This window comes from Anser cygnoides, chromosome 6, assembly GCF_040182565.1.
Source record: "Anser cygnoides isolate HZ-2024a breed goose chromosome 6, Taihu_goose_T2T_genome, whole genome shotgun sequence".
Lineage (NCBI taxonomy): Eukaryota > Metazoa > Chordata > Aves > Anseriformes > Anatidae > Anser > Anser cygnoides.
Genome location: NC_089878.1, coordinates 33,033,568 through 33,054,272, shown reverse-complemented (window position 1 = coordinate 33,054,272; position 20,705 = coordinate 33,033,568).

Here is a 20,705-nt window from a genome sequence, read left to right as displayed (position 1 = left end):
ATTAATGTTTCTGTTCAAGGGTTATTTTTATGCTGCAAATGTGAAGGAGACTGGCTTGTATTACAAATATGTATTTGGACTTGAGCTAGCACAGAATGCAATTTTCAGTTATATTCCTGTCTCCACTGTATTCAGTCTCATCTCATTAGCTGTAAAAAGACTCAGGTATTGGCTTTTCTTTTTCCAAAGTCATCCTACCAGAATAAAATAACTATAATCAACAAATCTATACAGATAAACATTTTTATAAGGGATGCCACAAATGGTCTTCTTTCATTTAGGTGCTTGGTTAATTATCAGCAAAATAACTAACACCATATCCTGTTACCCAAACAGCCCCACCTTATCTATCAATCATGTATGATTTATCAGACTTGATAATTGCTTGGATAATTAACACAGAATTTAGGTTTACTCAATGTGCTGAAACCTCAGAAATGCCTGCATAATTGCCATTTGTGTAGAAGATGAAGTTATGAATAATTCTTTTTCACATAAATATGAAGGCTGGATTGCAGGCAGTGCATATTTCCTCATCCATTGCTATTAATGCAGATATCATGTCATACAAGTGTATGGCATTGTCACATGCCTTCTGTTAACTGTATGTACATAGTCAAAGTAATTAAAATACATATCTATAAAAATAAGACAAAAATGTCTTCCTTTGTTTGTAAGTACTGCAAGCTTTTTTCATGAGGAAGTACAGAAGGGAGACTGAAGAAAAATTAGTCTACTCAGTACAGTGGCAACAGGATTTGAATCTCTGTAATATTCTCACATAAATCCTCTGGGAAGACTTTAAAAAGAGTAGGCTCTATATCTTCTGTCTACGATCATCTATTTTCACATCAGAATGAGCAACATTATCCTTATATGCCAGAGTATCTGTGTCTACAGCTTGAAAATGAGACTCTCCTTAATGTTGTAATGACAGGTGTAAGATTAACTTTGTTAGGTGTCTAGCCACTCATGCAAACTAAATTAAATTAATGGAACAAATTTCTCTCATAATTAAGATAAAAATTCATGTCAGCTGTAACCTTGCTGTACACTAATTATATACAAATGATTTATCATCTGCTTCGCCCAGAATATTAATCCTCAACTCATTGATAACTGCAGCCAGTGTTAAGAGATGAGAGTTGATTAACTATGACAGATTGGGCGACCACAGTACCAAGTGCCTGAACAACCAGTAAAACCAATAATATTCAAATAGCATTTCTTATTTAAAAATGCATTCCCATGGAAACAGATGCACGTTTAATGAGGGATATGGAGATTATTTCAATAACGACTGATATTGGAACAGTGGGCAGAACTAATCAATAACAATTAAGCCTGGTTAAGATATGGTTCTATAAAGAAGGTTATACACACATTAGTGAAATACCTGTTTGGGCCACGTTACATGTAATGTCTTCATGCATTCTCTTATTTTTTTTTCCTACTGCAGAACGTATTGCATACTTTTCACGTTACACAAGCTCCAACAAAAAGAAGATGAAATGATGCTGCCAACAGTCTTTTGAAGGTCCAAATGGGAACTCCAGTGATAATTATGCTCTCAAAAATGGTACCTCTTTATGAAAATGCTGTTCTACAAATAAATAAATAAATAAATAAATGAATAAAAAAGGGGGGGATTGGGAGAAAGGAGAAGAATCAAATATTGAAGCATCGTATGTGAAACAGGATAGTCTTTGATCTCCTGGAATATGACATTATTCTTCTACTTGAAAAAATCATTAAAATTAACTTGTGAAACCTTTAAGGAAAAGCTATTAGTCTTTTATTTAATAGCTGACGTATTTTGGGGAAGATTGTTAGTTACTAATGCATCTTTTAATGAATAAAAAAATATGCAAAATTCCAGACATTGAAGATTCACAAGTTTGGGCTTGGATTTTTATTTTATTAATTCTGTCTCCCCAGGACAGCTATTTTATACTAATTGCTCATTGAGACTCCAAGAATCCCTGTCAGAATGAAGGAAAAAAACAGTCTTTTGTACCTAGGCATTAATAAGATACAACCAGCAAGCTGGATGAACTAAGTAATATTGCTGTAAATGATTTTTTTTTCCTGAAAAGTTGGTGTGTCTGAAGCTGAGTTATGTGTGGAAAGGCAAACTAATTGCTAACATAAAACTGAAGGCAATTATGAAGTTAACACAGAGTGGGAACCTGTTATTCAGACTGGTAAGCTGGGACGAGCCCTGTGGAACACTGTCAGGTTTGAGGTGTAGGGTATAGGTCTGGTCTTCAGGGATGGAGATGAGAGCTGGAGAGAGGTGCCCAGAGCTCTCCCCCTTACCAGTCACTGCAGTCACAACTCCAGCTCTCATATTGACCAGAGAGGTTCGTATCCGACAGAAAGGGACAAAGACATTGGCTCCTATCCTATGGCTGCTCGGTCATTGGATGTTGAGGGCCAACCCTTCTTGGTCTTCCAACTCTTCGTGTGAGGACACCTATTCCTTTGGCACTGGAATGGCTCATTTCACATAGGCTACACCTGGATCACATTTTAAACACAAGTTGGAACCTTTTCTTGAGCTCACGTGTTCCTTAGCATCCACTCAGCACCTTGCTGAACACAGGTGCTCATGGATAGGTAGCTCCAAAGCTAGGCTTGGAGGAAAATTTCAGCTCCTACACCTACCTTGCTGTCTGTAGCACCACTTCATGCTAGCCTGCTGCAGAGCCAGGCTGGGCACGGTTTGTCAGTGCTCTGTAGAGACATTGCAGGCTGATGATTGAGCAGACAAGCCAGGCTCCCTCATAGAAATACCCAGTGCTGCCCACAGCCCAAGCTTGAGCTGCCCAGGGTAAAGAAAGAACAAAAATACCTGAGCTAGGCCGCACCAGCCTGGCAGTCCCGACCCAGGGGCTACAGGTCAGGGCCCACTTTCTACCTGCCTGTATGGACTCAGCCTCTCAAACAATGTCTGAATCACCAGCCTAGGAAGGAAATACTCTGTTTCATGATAACAGTCCTCCTCAGCCTCCAGTCCCGTGAGGGACTTTCTTTTTACATTTGTCTTTTTCAAAAGAAATTACAGTTCCGCTTAAATGAAGATAGGAAATAGGAACTTTATGGGAAATGAAAATTTAAACATTACTTTCTCTGCATGTCTAGCAATTTCTGGGCTAATTGCCTTTGACTTTGTAAGCATAGATAATGAGAAGACTCATATGTATATGGAATTGAAGAGAATATATGCAGAGCAAGCCAAGTACTTGATATCCAATTTAATGTGGAGTTTGATATCAACTTTAAATAAGCAAAAAGGGCCTATGTTTTTTTTCATCATCTTTCCTCGGGGGATGTACACCTGCTATGAACCTAATCAACTCCAGTACGTCACTGGTCCTCTACGCCAATGCTAATGAACAAACATTGACATGGCAGGACAGAGGTGGATCATCAGCCTGGGGAGTGCATGTCGCAACCAAACACTGCCCTACACATTGCTACCAAGATTCAGTATAGAAGGTTTTGTGCAAATTGCCTTTCAGGTCTTCGGGATCACAGTAAAAACACATTATAAATGTATTTTTAATCTATTTATAAATGGTTCAGCTGTACTCTGATTTTCAGGAGTACACTTCCATGTGAGGCGAGCAGCAGTTCCTGCCAACACAATGATCCCATCCAACACTTTAGCCCTATTGCACATAGGATTATGTAGCTACTCTGGTGGTTGATGCATGTTGCAGTTCATCAGTAGCTACTGCTGCTCTTTTTTTTTTTTTTTTTTTTTTCCTTTTCAGATAAAGAAATCCTGGAGTGAAGAGTTACCTATCCTTCTAGAGCATATAGGAGTTAATGGACTGATTTCAAGGGAGATAAAGTGGAAGGTTGTGGCACTATTCACTTTGCTTAGGAAAAGTAAGCTAAAAAGAAAACACTAGTAAGAGGGCATGCAGCCATTTAGCGCATCTTTTCTAGCAGAAACTCAGCATGAACATTTGGCAGTGATACTGTCTAAAGTCAGCCTTCTGGCAATGGCTAAAACAGGTGCATATTGATTAGTGCTCCTTTGGCTAATGGCTCCGAGGTAGGAACTAGGCTTACAACACACTGGTCCCTCATTGCCACCAGCTACAGCTACGCCTTATAGACCTGAATTTGCTGTTACTGACACACAAAAGAAAATACACTGCCTTTGCCAGTTTAACAGGCAAAAGGAAAAGCGGATGCCAAAAATGGGTAGTGTTCTTGTCCTAAATCTCTTTTGCACAGTGAGTTACTCTAACCCTGAGCATCTTCTGCCCCCTCTGCTTAGTGAGAAATGGGATTGCGTACTGCCAGCTGACTTCCCCAGCAGCAGCAGCTCATTCCATTGATCAGGCTCTGCAAACAATGCAATTATTTCAGAGGAGAGTGCAGTGAGCCCTAGTTTTGCTGCTTCCACTTATTACTGAGTAGCATCAAACTACACAGCCATTTTCCTGCAGCCATCTTTAAAAAAGGCAATGATCTCAATGTGCTGCACACCTAATGAGGGCTGTGTGTGACAGAGTCGTAGATACATTTTCTCACTAGCCTAATGAGGAAAGAGACAGTGAAACAGTTCACACTTGAGTAATTTTCTAGTCATCAGCAACTGCAGTGTTCACTGTAGCAGAAGCCAGAGAAGGGACAGAGAGATATACAATAAATACACACTGGTCCATTGGCCAGAATAAGTTATCACTAGGATAGAGGTCTTGGGGCAAACTCCCTTAGGAAATTTAAACAAAAAGAGTCAATTTAAGGCATCTCTAGCAGTGCATTCAATTAAAATTAAATTTAAAAAGTAGGATCAGCTGCTAGGCTGTTAGGCCACCTGCCCAAAGGAAGAAAAAAATTAGAGATGTAACGAACCTTTACTCCCAATGTCTGCAAGCTGCTCGCAAATGACTGAATAGCACCCGCTGCCCACAGCCACCCGTTCGGCATAAAGTCCAATTCTCCTTCTTTGCCTCCCACCCAAAAAAGAAGGAAATGAACAGCAGATAGCTCGTTATCCATCTCGACAGCAAGTGTTTGCATCAAAAATGCTGTCCTTCTTACATTTTTAAAACATTATCACTTTCTTCCAGAGAAACCACTATTTCTGGAGGAACATTGCTATGAGCCAAGCCTTGGTGCTTCCATTAGCACAGACTCCAGGACTGATGCCACCAGGACACAGCAGAAGCTGTGCAGAGCTACGCAGCTCTCCAGGCAGGACGGCTCTGTGGCCCAGCACCTCCCACCAGCTGACAGTCACCTACAGGGGTGGTGAGGAGGTGCTGCAAAGGAAGGAGCCCTTCCCAGAGATGGGGAAAACCAGCTGGCCCAAGGGGAAGTGTTTCACATGATAATGGCATGTTTCTGGTCTTGAAAGGAACAGAGACCACAGCTGCCCCCCTGTGAACGAGCCCAGCTCCCTGAACCAAAGGGATATTAGGAAATGAATAGTCTCGTGGCTCTCTGCCTGGATCCTCCTGCTGTGGCCTTTCCTGCCATGCATGTGTGGGAACCGGCACGTGTTCAGAGGGACAGGTCATATCAGCTTCCTAGCTGTGCTGGAATGACTTCATGGAGAGCTGTGGACATGCTCTGGAGGTGCAGCAATTAGCCACGGCCAAGCTCACGCTGCTCGTCCAGGTCTTCCATGGCTGCCCTGCAGGCAGCAATGACCTCCCTTGGTGTTTCAGCACAGCTCTGCATAGATCCTTCTTTGAGCTGCTCTGTGGGAGCTGGATGATGCCCAAAATGCCTGAACTCACCTCTCGCTGCACCAGTCAAATCTTTGCTCAGTGGGGCTGCTGAGGCAAATACGTGTGCTATAGGGTGGGTCAAAATTTCCCCCAGTGATCACATCAGCAAGAGACGAGGCCTTGTACAATTAAATCCTACCCTGCAAGAGCAGTCTATAGCCCCTGGACAGAGCAGACTTCGCTTCTGTTCCACTGAAGGCAGCCAAGTGTTAATTAGCTAATTTTGACAGTCATTCCGTAGGTCATTTCTGCTTTGCAGGCTGCTGGGGACGAGAAGGCCTTGCAGGAGCCACCAGAGGCACGGGTGCAGTTCACTGTGAACAGTTCCAAGTTCTGGGCTCCAGTCCTCAACTCTGGCTGCATATAAAAACATATATATAAACATGGCTCAGATAAAAACATATTTATCTGAGCTCACTATATGAGCTTGGATCAACTTGTTTTCTCTGACTTGTCTCCCTGCGTGTGTGAAAGCACCCCCTCGGCCTAGCAACAGGGCTGTGGTTCAGAAGGCGGCTGGGCTCTGAGTCAGATGCCTCTGCCCTCACACCGCCTCTGCTCCTGCATGACCTTAGGCCAGGCATTTAAACTTGTTGAACCACACGTGTCGTGGCAGAGGAACCTGGAAGAGCTCCTGCGAGGCTGTTGTGTCAGCACAGTGCAATTTGGGGCTGCGCTCGTTTGCTCTGCTCTCTCCGGATCCAGGTCCTGTGGCTTGGGTTTGGTAATGGGCTCAGCTTGGCTCTGCTCCTGTGCTGGGGTCAGCCTCTCCCCGACCACATCCAAGCAGCCACACACAATCTGCACCCACTCTATTTTCTTTTATTTTTAAAATACAAAAGCATGTGGACAGAGTAAATCTGAACAAACCGGGAAGTCTTCCTTTGAGCCACCCAGCAGAGATGGCTGCAGATTGTGCCGCCGTTGCACAACCCTCAGCCTCACTTGGGCTTAACTTGCAGCTGGGGTAAGCCAATAAACATTGGGATTTTCTGAAACGAGTAAGGGAATTAGGCGCTTATCTCCGCCTGACTTTCTCTGGTGCTCAGCATTCAATTCCTTTAGGCTATTTTAAAGATCCATGTCTAGAAAAAGAAACTGACTTCTATGGGCATAGCACAAACATTTGACTACTTTGAATAACTCTCCATGTGGAACTGCTCATGTGCAATAAAAATGGAAGTGTTTTCCAGTATAAATAATCATTCAATTCTTGAGATCATAAATTGTTCACTTCTTGAATTATTTGGGTGTCAGGGGATAAACTGTTAAATCTATATTTAGTATCTAACTCCAAGTTCTGCCTGATTTTCTGAAGCATTGCATACTCTTCAGCTGGGAGACCTTGTACAACAGACCCCTCAGATAAAGTAAGCAAATTTAAACTTACATACTTCAGAAAACTGCACCCAGTGCTTAACGGTAATCTGCAAAGGAAAGTAAAAATTAGTTAAAAACTGTTCTGAGAGCTTTCAAAAAATTGTACAGTAGAAGGCATTCCAGCTGGAAATGTATTTTTAGCTAATTTTTCAGAAACATCCTTTGTGTTGTAAAATTTTGTCTCATGGATGTGCTGGAAGGGGATAGCTGGATCACATGCTGTGCCTGGCACATGAGGCCACAGGACAGGACAGAGCCCATGGTTCAGTGCTGCCAAGGAGGAACATAAACTGTGCTGCTCGCTGTAAATAGATGGACAAAATAAATAAATAAATAAATAAATAAAAAAAAAGTTCAGCTAACCAGGAAGCATCAAGAGAATCTTATCCAGAGCAAAAGATTTAAAGAAATGTAGTGGTTAAGTCAATGTTCCTTTTACTTTGTAGCTTACCTTGACTGATCCCATAGGTGAGCCGAAATCTCTGAGGCAAGAAATGTGTGCAAAAGATGCAAACATCTGTGAAATGGTGGGACAAATAACTTCTACTCCTCTAGTAAAACAAAGCGGCAGCTGCTTGTGAAAAGAATCCACGTGCCAAATCTGTAAATACGCTCTACCTCTTTTTATGCTGCTGCTATAATTAATCTAAGAACCTTTAAAATTCCTATCTGATACTTACACTTGTTATAGCAACATATTTAATTCCAGAGCTACATCTTTTAGCAGATTCTTTTACTTCATTCAAATTACTAATCGTTTAGATTCTCTCTGAAAGTCTTTCCTCCCTCGCTCCCCATGCATGCTTAACCTAATTAACTATAAATGAGAAAAAATGCTATTCACATAAAAAGAAAATGTTAACCTATAAATTATCCATTGCTCCCTCCTGAGGCTGGCAACGCCTCTCATAGAAAAGCTCAGATGTTGGTGCAATATTCTTGGCTTGCTCTCCAGTTTCTGCCACCCAAAATCATTTTATACAACACATTACTCTGCCATTTTGTACATCTGGCAACATTTGCTGATACTAAGTCCTCTCCGGTGTTTTCAAGATTACACGAAGGAGAATTTCCAGGATGATTAATTGGAGAGAGAAAATCATTCCTTTACATTTCAAGGAACATTTGCAGAAGACTAATGGTCATTTATGGAAATATGGCCTCTTTATACCCATTAATGTCTTGCAGTGCTCCCTGTAGGTCACACAATTAACCACCCATTTGTGTTTCCTTGCTGCTATCCCAAGTTCTCTCAGTTGTCATCATCAAAAAACTTCTGCTCCTCCCCAGCCAGATCAAAAGCCTACTCAGGTCTGTGGGACTGAGCCACCAAAGGGACAGAGTCTTCACTCTATAGGTTTTTTCTCAAAATCCACTTTTTTCCTCAAGGTTCTCAATTACATTTAGCCAAATTCCACCCTGAAAACCTTCTCCAATCCTTTATGTCCCATTCTACTCCCTTGTTTTTGTGACTTTATTCATCTCGCTTTGTACACCTACTTACCAGCCATTTCATGGTGGGGATTCTGCACACTTTTCTTTGCACCGGCTTGGTGGAACCAGCCATACAAACCAACAGCAATAACTAATAATCGCTGTGCCCCAGTTCTCCGTCTTGGAAGAACTGAGCAAGGAGTTCAAAACACGATCTTAAAGGAAGTCCATATCCAAGCGTAGAAGAAAACGAAGCCAGAGAGAAAGGAGAATGGAGGACAACACAAGCAAAAACAAGTAAATGCTATATCAAATATCAAATGCAGTAAATTAAAGAAGAGACAAATTTTTTATCCGTTCATTCCCAATTCCCTGAAAATTTCCCCATTTTGATCACGAGCTTGGTCACGAGCTGAGAGGAGATGGGCTCTCCAGCTGTGAGGAGACAGCCTCTGACTGTAGCAGAAAATAGAAGCATAATTTACTTGCCATACTTGAAAACAGTAAAAAGAAATGGAGAGAGAAAACTCAGGAAAAATCTATTGGCATTTTGCTTTAGCTTTCTAGATGGCGTAATCATCAAGACACAGATTTTGTGAATGTCTGTGCATTATATGGTTAGGAAACATTGTTGCCATTACACACATTAGTTGAATTAATTATACATCCACAAGTTTTCTCAAACACCCTTATGGAAGGTGTATTTAAAGTTGTGGAGAAGATAATGTCATCTCTTATTTTAACATTGCCGAAGGACGATTTACAGCACTTTAGCAGAAAATGCAAAAGCTGTCCTATATACTTTCATTCCAACTTTTACATTATTTTTTTGTCTGTGGTCCTTTCTGTTCCGTGGTCAACCAAAAGACTGGATTAGGACACCAGCACCTCGCAGACAGCCCCTATTCGAAATGATCCTTCCTGTTATGTCCCCCACAGCCCCCCTCCCAGGCAATACCTGCATCACATCCCCTGGTCTCCCTGCTCCCATATCCATTTCCATGACCCCCCCGCTTCCAGACCATAACCATTTGCTCTTGTTGACAATGGTTTCATCAATGGCTTTGCAGGAATTTCAGTTAATTGGAACTAATTATAGTTAACTGTAATTAGGGCCACATTCACAGGGGGAGATGGGGATGAAGGAAGAGAAATATAATTCAGCCCACTCTTAACTCTGTACACACACCTAGCTGAGCAGGGTTAATAAGAGTATCAGTGTGATTCCCAAGCACACAAGAGGCGATAGCTAGGTAAATAGAAGCCATTTTTCATGTTTCACTCTGCAGAGTGGAGTTTTACCAAGACCCACTTTACAGCTGAGGTGAATGAGTCTTAGAAAAAGCAAGTAGCTTGACCAAGGCTCTGCAGTAAGACATTGCCAACACAGAGCGCTGGAGCAGCTCCTTTCCAGTCCGTATTGATCTTCACGAGAACAAAATCCCACATTTTTGTTATTATTATTATTGTTGCTGTGAAAAAGTTACCATCATTGCCGGCATCAGGAATTTGAGGCTGCGCTGTGGCACAGCTGTGCAATTTAATTTTAATTAATCAATCCCTAATCCCTGACTAGGGAAACATGGCAAGAAGAAAATATCGGAGAGAAAACAAAGCTCTGCCAGATATGTATACACACATACATATATATTATTTTCAAGGCTAACATCTTGCATCAATTGACAACTAATAAGTTTCAATAAGCAGCAGTGGAAAATAAGAGAAAGTCTATTAGCAGACACCGAGGTGAACATTGTGTTCCCACCTTTGAAACCCAAGCTGTGGTTTAAGATTATAACTATCTTTTTGCTCCAGAACAACAACAACAAAAAAATTGAAAGGCACGACTATTAAGCAAGGATAAAGGTTGGGTCATAAGAAAAAGTCATGTTATAGATTTACCTACCAACAAGAAGCCAGCAGGGTTCAGGTCAGAGGTTAATGAAAGACATCCAAAGGTCGTCCAGTGATTATGTGAGAGCATGAGTTTAATAGGGCGCGGGGACGACAGACACTGACAGAAGATTTATACCAGAGGTGATGACACTGCTAGGAATACTGCTGATAAAAAGAGCCCCAATATCGGACTGAGCAGGATGATGAATGGTGCACATGTCTACTCACACTTCTCATTATAAGCTCTTTCACTCATGGTGGCACTTAGCGGCGTTTATTTACTGTGGTTTGAAGGTACTGAGCAGAAGCACAGTATATCTAATACTTTAAATGTAGGCTTGCCATATAAAAATGAAACAAGAGATAAGATTAGACCATTGAATAATTGCCCAGCTTTCCTGCAGAGATTATATTCACTAGTGCTAACATTATTTTTTCCCTAATGTTCTAGCGTACGAACAGCTCAAGTGAATTAATTTTCTAAGGCAGAAGGTCAAAGGAAAATAACTGATAAGCGTTGTGCCTGCTATAGAATATCACTTTACAATATTCTCTCCTCCTCATTTGTCAGATAGAGAATAAGAGATAATATAATAAAGGTATATAAACATATTTTTTGTCACGCCGTATTTAGTTTTAGTAGTCCCAAGTGCTATTTTTCCTTGTAGATACTGGTAGGGAGAGGATCAGAAAAGTCAGACAAAAATGTCAAATAAAAAAATAAAAATAATAAAAGAATAAACCTTAGAACCAAACCCGAGGAAAACTAAGACCTGATGAATAACATGCACTGCACCAAGAAACTCCTTTTCAGACCGTTATATATTTATCAAACCACTGGAGTGTGAATTCTATGAATAAGTCTTATCATCTTTCAGGCAGCAGGCACAATAAAAATTAGAACTACAGAAAATTGTGGGTATTACAAAAGGTTATTTCTATCAATTCGCACGTATCAGTAGATGGGAATGTCACAAAAGAAAGTTCTGTATGTCTTGCCACTCGTAACTTCGAGCAGAGATGGAGCAGTATGGCGTGACGTCATATTTAACATTTAGCTGGACATGTAGCAACACAAATAAATCCCTACTTGACCAAGAGGTGTTGTAAATAGTCTGTGTAATTTTCGAAGGTGGAGATGTAACATTCTGAGCACACGCTACCATCACTCTGCGGGATGGTTCACTTATAGTTACCTTGTGTGTGCTGCCATTATTACCACTTCCAAACACAATACATCTGTATTATATGCCGTATCCATCTTGTAGTACCTGAACGTCTCCCGTGTAAGAGAAAAGGGAGGCAGCCACAGAAATGCATTGTTGTTTTTATTTCTGTCACTGTTTATTGTGGTCTGTATTGCAAATGTCATTTTCAAAGGGGTCATTTGGGTAAGCAATGGCTTATTACAACAGTTAGGAGATTCACAGATGGGTTCTCGAAATGTTGCTTCTAGATGTCACGATTATGCTATGTCTTGCACTCACACTTAGCAGAAAGATGCTGCCTCTCCCCAAACGCTTACTGTCTCATAGATCTTACCTGCTCGAGGTAGAGGCTGTGGTCGGCGCGGCTGAACACAAGGTAGACATCACTGAGAATGTGAGGGATGTGCTCACTGGAGCACTCTATGTTTCTGTAATAATGTTGTGCGAGGTCTTCCATCTTAAAAACACTCACATGAAAACCTCCTTAACAAACTGCTTGTGGCCAGCTCTTCATGAACCAATTTCTGAAAAGGAGGCCCGTGCATCCAAGCTACAGTCTCTAGCCCCATGCTGACTCTCTTAGTAAGGAACAAAAAGTAAGTATTGAGAAAGGGAGGGAGTATTTTCAATACACTTGGAATTTGATTCCTTCCTCTTAGTAGAAATATGTGATAAGTGAGGGAAAAAAAAATAAAAATATTTGCATCTCAGAAACAAAAATATTTCCTGTGTCTCCTTGAAAATCACAAATCGATACCTAATATCTGAAAGGCAACTGAAGCCCCAGAGATCCCTCAGGTTAAGGGGCCTCTGATGGATTCCAGAAAACCAGATGTAAGCCAGGCAGGAGCTGCTGAAGTGCCAAGTCTAGTTACTAGAGAGGGATCACAGTTGCTTAAACTTCTGCATGAGTGGGAGGACAGAAAAAAAAAAATGAATTCAAATAAAACCTCATCCCTGTGCAGCATATGAGGCCTATGCACTGTGTAAGTAAAAAGGGGATTGTAAGTAATGGTACCTTTGTACCAGGCTGCTGCAACATGGCAAACTCCAACCTGAGAGGAAGCAATGTCTTTTGTTACCATACCAGTTGCATCATCCCACCAATTTATACCCCTAATCTGAGTCACAGATTTAGTAGTCAACGCTCATTCGCAGTCACCTCTTCCATCTATGCCCAGAGCAGCATATCTTTGTTTAAAGACCTCACGCAGTTTTCCAATGCTTTTCAAACGCAGCAGAGTAATTTACCAAAAATAAATTTCACCAACATTTTCCAACAGCGGGGTTCTAATTCTTGAGATCTTGGCACCCACATTTCCCCTTGGAAAAATAATGTAATCAGATTTATCTGACAAGGCTTTACACTGAGCTAATCACTAAAAACTAATAGAAACATACGAAAAGGTCCATGCCTCCATTAAAATACAATAGTGGGGGGTAGACTCAGATATAGGAAAACCAATGAAGAAGCAAGAGGCAGAATGGTTTCTTTCTTTAAAGCTCTGTAGTCATCAGTGACACTGTCATTCAGCATGTTTTATTGTCCACTTGAGTCAAATGAATAGGACGGTCTAATGGAAGCCAAGGTATTTCTGAATAGACAGCATATTTGTTACTGAGGCAGACAATAAAATGTTAGTAAAGCATCTGAAGTGTCTCTACACCAAATGAGAATGAGATTTCTTATTTATGAAGAGGAAAAATAAAATTTGAATGCAGTCCTTCTTTATTATGCAGCAAAGGAGAAAGCCAGGGCAACTGAGATTCTGCTTAAAGAGCAAATAGTAAATGTGCCACTCGTTTAGCGTGGCCAGAAGAGACCAAGTTTTGTCTGAAGACATAAGATATAAGATCATTGCTGACTATGAAGGTGAGATCACTTCTTCTGAAGCAGCAGAAATTCTCTGATGACAAAACATTACTCATTTTGGCCCATATTCTGGTTACAAGCATGTCAAATTACTACTGAACTGTCTAATAATATATAGCCAAAATTTAGTAACCAGAATAAAATATGATCTTTATTCTGTTGCACCAAAAATGTTAGAAATATTGAGATAAGAGTCAAGAAATTGTAGAAGTAGATTACTCTCAAAAAGACTGATGCATGAAATTCCCATCTTTTTACAATATATTTGGCAACTGACACACAGCTTTGAATTTATTGGGAGTCAAAGATCTTCATAAGACTCTCAGGAAACACATTTCAGAAAATGACAGTGAACCGCTGAGAAGCTGGTGCTCTTTTGCAAGCTAATTATGTTATTTGGAGCCCAGCATCTACCCTAGAGATCCAAACTCAAGACAAACTAAATATCAGATAACCTAATCTGATGGAATTAGATCAGACCTCTGTAAGAACTATCAGATACTATATAAGATGTATTTGCATCTAGATGTATGGACAATATTTTTATTTCAACTCTCCCTATGATTTTAATTCATTTAGTTCTTGAAAAATCTTTCTTTCGAGAAAAAACAGAGAAGAAAGTGTTGTGACCACAGCCATAAATCCACATCAGAAGGTCTTCTGGGTAAGTAGCATGGGACACAAGTTCTAATTCTTTTCTGTGTTTAAAGTATTTGTGTTCACTTTGAGTATCTGTGTTTATCTTTACGCAAGTCCTGGCCTGTTAAGAGTACTTCAATTCTTGGGTAATGGAAATACCATCAGAAGCCTGAATCTCATCAACTTTTTTCATAAATGAATCACTAGAGCAAAAAGAAAAGGAAAAAAATATATATTATTATTATTTTTTAACAAAAGGACATTTTAAAAACTTTTTTAACAAAAGTTTTTTTTTTTGTTTGTTTGTTTTTAAAAAAGAGACCAAAAAAACACATGGAACAATCCAAACACAAACACAATCCTGAGATTTTATTTATGTCTCTGTAATGCGAAGGCCAAATTCTCCACTGGGGTAAATCTACAAAGCCAGCATAAATTGAGTCAAAAAATTGTAGTAAAGGAATAAGACAAATTTCAAGATATGGTTTAGGCTGGTCATGGTTCAGTGACCCGCATTAGCAAGGTAGCTTAGTGTATACGTTTCTTTAAGTACATGTAAAGTCCTATGTAGGACAAGTTACGTGTTCACCTTGTGTGTAAGATTTCCACAAAAATAAAGTAAAAAAATCTTCCTCATTAAACCTTCTTAAACCTTGCTCATTCAGCCTTTAAACTAAACCATTAGATCATCATCCACTTTAAAAAAATATGCAGAAGAAAGTACAGCTCATTTTCTTATCAGATCCATTTGCTCTCACATTCAAATCCAAGTTAAGAAGGTTCATACCTCATGTTCTGGTTGCAACATCAGATCTTAAACAACACGGCTAAATCCCAGTGATCATCAGAAGAGGACAAGTTGAAGCAGGAACAGAGAGAGCCCAGAAATATAGGACAGCCTAACAAAACATTGCTGACGATAACTGGTGGTTCTCTATAGAAGAGACAATCTTTCTTTCTTTCTTTCTTTCTTTCTTTCTTTCTTTCTTTCTTTCTTTCTTTCTTTCTTTCTTTCTTTCTTTCTTTCTTTCTTTCTTTCTTTCTTTCTTTCTTTCTTTCTTTCTTTCTTTCTTTCTTTCTTTTTTTCCCTTTCTTTCTTTCTTTCTCTTTCTTTCTCTTTCTTTCTTTCTTTTTTTCTTTCTTTTTCCTTCTTTCCTTCTTTCCTTCTTTCCTTCCTTTCTTTCTTTTTCTTTCTTTCTTTCTTTCTTTCTTTCTTTCTTTCTTTCTTTCTTTCTTTCTTTCTTTCTTTCTTTCTTTCTTTCTTTCTTTCTTTCTTTCCCTTTCTTTCTTTCTCTTTCTTTCTCTTTCTTTCTTTTTCTTTCTTTCCTTCTTTCCTTCTTTCCTTCTTTCTTTCCTTCTTTCTTTCTTTCTTTCTTTCCTTCTTTCTTTCCTTCTTTTTTTTCTTTCTTTCTTTCTTTCTTTCTTTCTTTCTTTCTTTCTTTCTTTCTTTCTTTCTTTCTTTCTTTCTTTCTTTCTTTCTTTCTTTCTTTTCTTCCTTTTTCTTTCTTTCTTTCTTTCTTTCTTTCTTTCTTCCTTCCTTCCTTCCTTCCTTCCTTCCTTCCTTCCTTCCTTCCTTCCTTCCTTCCTTCCTTCCTTCCTTCCTTCCTTCCTTCCTTCCTTCCTTTTCCTTCCTTCCTTCCTTCCTTCCTTCCTTCCTTCCTTCCTTCCTTCCTTCCTTCCTTCCTTCCTTCCTTTTTCTTTCTTTCTTTCCACAAAGATTATAGCCAAAATGGTAAAAAAGGGTTTTCCATTTTTCAGGCCAGAGAACTCTGGAATACAAATTCCATTTACATTACTTTGTATTGCGTTATTCTGTCTCTTTCCTTCTCCAGCACATGGTTTCCTAGTGTTGCCTCTGATCCTGTGACTCAAAAAACCCTGTAATGCTGAGTCATACAACTATTAATCTTTCTTGTCTTTTTATAGCTTCAGGGGAGTTACATGGGGTTGCTTGCTAGCTACAGCTCCACTTATCCCAGTTTCCTTGCCTAATTATTATATATTTTTTTTCTGGCCAAGCTGGTGAGGCTCCGTGTCATGTGCTAGGAGAGCTCCCAGGAGAGCACGGAGGTGCCTTGCTGCTGGTGCCTGGAGCACAACCTGCCTCTTGCCTCAGGACCTGGCACCGCAGGCGGTGGGTGAAGCCAAGTACACAGTGCCCTGCACTTGGTGGAGGTCCTGGCACGGAGCTGCTCGCTTGTGAATTTCTGGATGCTCCAGTGGTAACGTAACCGGGAGGGGCCAAAGCGATGTCAAGAGTGTGGGGTGCGACTTGAACGTGCTACGGCACGGGCCTCTCCCCTTCGTCAGACTGAGAGCCCTTTAGTAACAATAGCAGATGGGATGCTTGATTGTATGAAACCTTGTAGCTCTGCAGAGATTCAGACTAACAGCCTGAGCGAGGCCTATTCTCTAATGATTCTATGATTTTATGATTCCAGACGCCTCAGTGTGCCTCCCCAGCTGCAGCTGCACCTCAGGAAGGTGAGGGCCCTGCACATCCCAGCTCCACGCGGGTGTCCTGGACAACTCCACGTGTTTTTAGAACAGAGCCTGAGTCCTATGCTTAACCACCTGTATCGCTTATGGTCAAAAGCAGCCAAGGCTGACAGGATATACTTCATTAAAACTACTTTTAATGGAAAATGGTGTTTCTAAGTGAGCTCTTGGTTTGCTTGGTTTTGCATCTTGCATTGGGTACTTTCTGAGGGAAAGGTCAACTTGAGAGGAAGGTGGGTTGCCACAAAATGGAAATATTTGTTCGAAACAAAAAATCTTTCAGTATTTGAATTGTCACTGGAAATGGACAGATTTCTGTTGGCTAAGAGAAACAGACACTTTTCAAGCTGCTCTGTAATGTGTCCTTCCCGGCAGTGTCAATGCCAGCAATGATTGCTGTCCAACGCAGCCATGTCTGAGAGCGGTTGCAATACAAACATTCCTCAGCGCTGACCCAGATAACCTGTGCTCTTGAACAAATTACACAGGGTAACATCATTATCTCCTTATTCTGAGGCCTAAAAGTTACACGCCTATATGAAGTTTGGCATGATTCTATGATAATTTCCATCAGCAACAGGTGAAGGAAAGAAGCAGCCTTCTCCAGCAGATAATTTTTTTAACTTAAAATAGATGCACCAAATGAGCAGGAAGAGTCACTCAGTATTTCTCTATTTCTCTCTATTTCTCTCTAGCTGCAGAGGAACCTACTTAAGGTCCCTTAAGTCCACAAGGGTAGACCAGTTCTCTTTATGTATTTGTACAGTGAATAGCAAAATAGGAGTGTATACTATTGCCATATCTCAAAATAAGTTAAAATGAGTTGTTGCCACTTTTTTTTTTTTTTTTTAAGACATAAATGTAAGGTCTGTATCTCTACAAATCTAATGCAGATTGAAATAAGTTCAGTATTACCCAATGCAGTTGCCATTGCAATTTCTTGCTAATGACATAGCAAGACTTGTGGTATTTGGTAGGAGCTTTCCAAATACAGTTTCTAGAGTCTTTAGCTTCCTTGTGGATCTGAGATGCCACAAACAGAACAAGAGAGGGAGAGGAAAAAAAATAAAGAAAGAAGAGAGAAAAGGGAGAGAGAAAAAGGAAGAGGATCTGTAATTCACAGCTGCAGAGAATTTGTGAACCCTCAAACCTTAAATATATTAATGGGGAAAACATTTTTTTCTACCTTCAATGCCACGTATATTTAAAATATTTTCACAAAACCTTTTAACTTCCTGTCCAAGACTGCTTTCATTCTCATACACTGCAGCTTTCCTGTTTGCATTTCTCATGCCATTCTTCTCATCCACTCAGCCACCTATTTTTAGCTTGATTTGACACGAATTTCCTTCTTGCCCTTTTCCCATATACTAATTCATCTGCACTGACCTTATTTTCACTCTTAGCAAGTGACATGCTTCTGACACATACGCACACACCTAGAGCTGGAGTGCATCCATATATATTCTCTGTATCTTCAGTTTCTTTACTGTTCTTCTTCCCACCAGAATTCTTCTCTGAAAAAAAACTATGTCCTAATGAAGTTCAGTGTCCTGGCTATTCAGTTTTGTTTAGTCTGTCTATTGAATAAGATGTTGTATGGCACTAGAATAATATGATAGGAGGTCTTTAATTTCTAAATCCCATAGTTGGATGTATTCTAACATGATAGCAGTTACCTCGCATGTTATAAATTACTTTATAAATTACATTTTCAGTATTTTATTTAAATGCCATATTCCTTCAGTACTACAGCTGTTTGTGGCTCTTTGGCGTGTGACGCAATGAGGTTATCTTGGTAAACTTCTGACTGGGCTGGGCTCCATATCACAGAAACCACGACCGTAGCTGGCAGCATTTACTCCCTAGGTAACTATTTTAGCAAGTACTGAATGAGTGTGGAAACCAGATCAGGGCTGAGCCACACTGGCACACTGATACAGGGAAACTCGTGCTGCATTTATCCATGCAGCACCTTTCAGTAAATAAATAAAGGACTTTAGCCTCTGGAGCTAACAGCCCAGCACCTTTTGCAAGTGGCTAAATAAATAAAGCAAACAAAAAATGCCTTTGATATCAGCCCTAGAATTGTGCATCCTGTTGCTAACCTGAGATAAGCACAAGCCTTTTCCATATGTAAGAATGCATGTGATCTGACGGTTTCACATTGCTGCTTTCTCTTTTTCCTTCCCTCTTTAAAATGCCAACCCTATTGGAAAATCAATTTTATAGAACTTATCTGCAGCTCATGCCAAGACCCCAGACTCATTCACAGTACACTGCCCCTTTGTGCCTAACGAGCCTCCCATATGTTGCAGGACTTGTCAGCCATTCTCATCTTCGCCTGTGACCCAGCTGTGTGCTAACGAGGATGGCTACTACGCCTTCTTTTGCAGATAATAAAAGAGACAAGACAGCAGCCTCAGCTGGTGAATTAAAAGGCATTGCTGGAAAATGTGCCCAGTTCTATAATCCTTCATTTCTGAAGGCCTTCTAGAAGCCTTCTGTATGCATGGAGAACTTCCAGGAAGGCTTTGAAGGAGATTTATATTCCTGAAGAATATTTTGATAAATAACAAATCTGTAATTTACTTTTTTTTTTTCTTTTTTTCCTCCTTTCCCAATGATAGCTAAAGGCCCCAAGTACAGCAGTATTGATGCAGTTGTCTGGAACTTGGAATGAGGAGGGGACAGGTTTTGCATGTTGTGAAACTGCAGTTGCTCATCAGCCATCCTTCAGCGCAGTTCCCATGCAGGCTTCTTGAAAAATGCTCAAAGGATTGCCAGAAATATTCAGGATCTGCAGGCTGTACTTGTAGAGCTCTACCTATTATTCTCATTGTCTCTCTACCTTTTTTTCTCTGTCTACTCATCCATTGTCTTGTCTCCTTTCATTCATTGCCCTGCTGTGCACACAACCCTCAGGTAGGCAGGCTGGCCTTGGCTCACACAACCAGTGGGTCAGGCAGCTACCATGGCCTTGACAAACGCCAGTTTTTAAAAGTGGCTCTTGTGGATGCTAGAACAATTCCACTTTTTCTGTAGGTAAGTGGCTGCTCTAGGCTCCTCTGCTTTGTATGAGCTTTGCTGAGATTTTCATTCTCAGATGTATCATATCCACAGAAATATTTATTTCCCCCAACTAAATCCAGAATGTTCTGTGTTGTCTTGTTCTGCAGCAAGCATAATGAAAAACTCTGTGTTCCTTTCCAGAAAAGATACTTTTCCTATGATGTTTCATAGCAATTGCAGTCAAAGTCAGGACAAATGACATTTTTCTGCAGGTCATACGTTTATCTCCTTTGTTTGCAAAACTATTTGTTGATGTATTTATTTTGGCAATTTCCATTTCAGGCTTTTTCCTGTGCTTTCCTCTCATGCTCATCTCACTTTTGTGCCATCAGACATTGTACCCTCCAACGTAACCAGATGGCTATAAGGACTGAGTCTTTAACTGGTGTAAATTGTCAATGCCAATAAGGTTCTTGGAGTGGCACTGATTTATACCAACCCTGGTTATTTACTTTCTCACATATTGGTTTTAATACCCTTATACTAATATAGCTAGTATTTCTGATATGATCAGCTTATTTTTTATAGGAATTGTAATCTTATAGACGTGACTATAAGTAACCTGACTTTATTGACAGACAAATCATCACCTGACTATGTATGTGTCTAAAGAAAGAAAGATCCAGCAATCATTTGCAGTCACCATTCACTTATGCCACACTTTCCCCTCTAATGTTCACACTTTATGTACACAAAGTTTCTGTTTTCAGGCTTTCCCATAAGGACTGACAATTCTGGTCTGCTCTGCTCTGCCTTGGGCACGTGGCTGTCCAAAGGAATTTATCTGACATTGGGGAAGACCATTTTATTTGATTAAAATGCCCTTTTGTTTGTCTTTCTGGATCCCAAACTTGGCGTTAAAGTACAGAAAAGTAACTATCTAAATCACAAACAAGCTAGGGGTTACTGAGAAAACAAGATTTTGTTTCTATGTGAAGAAAACCAAAG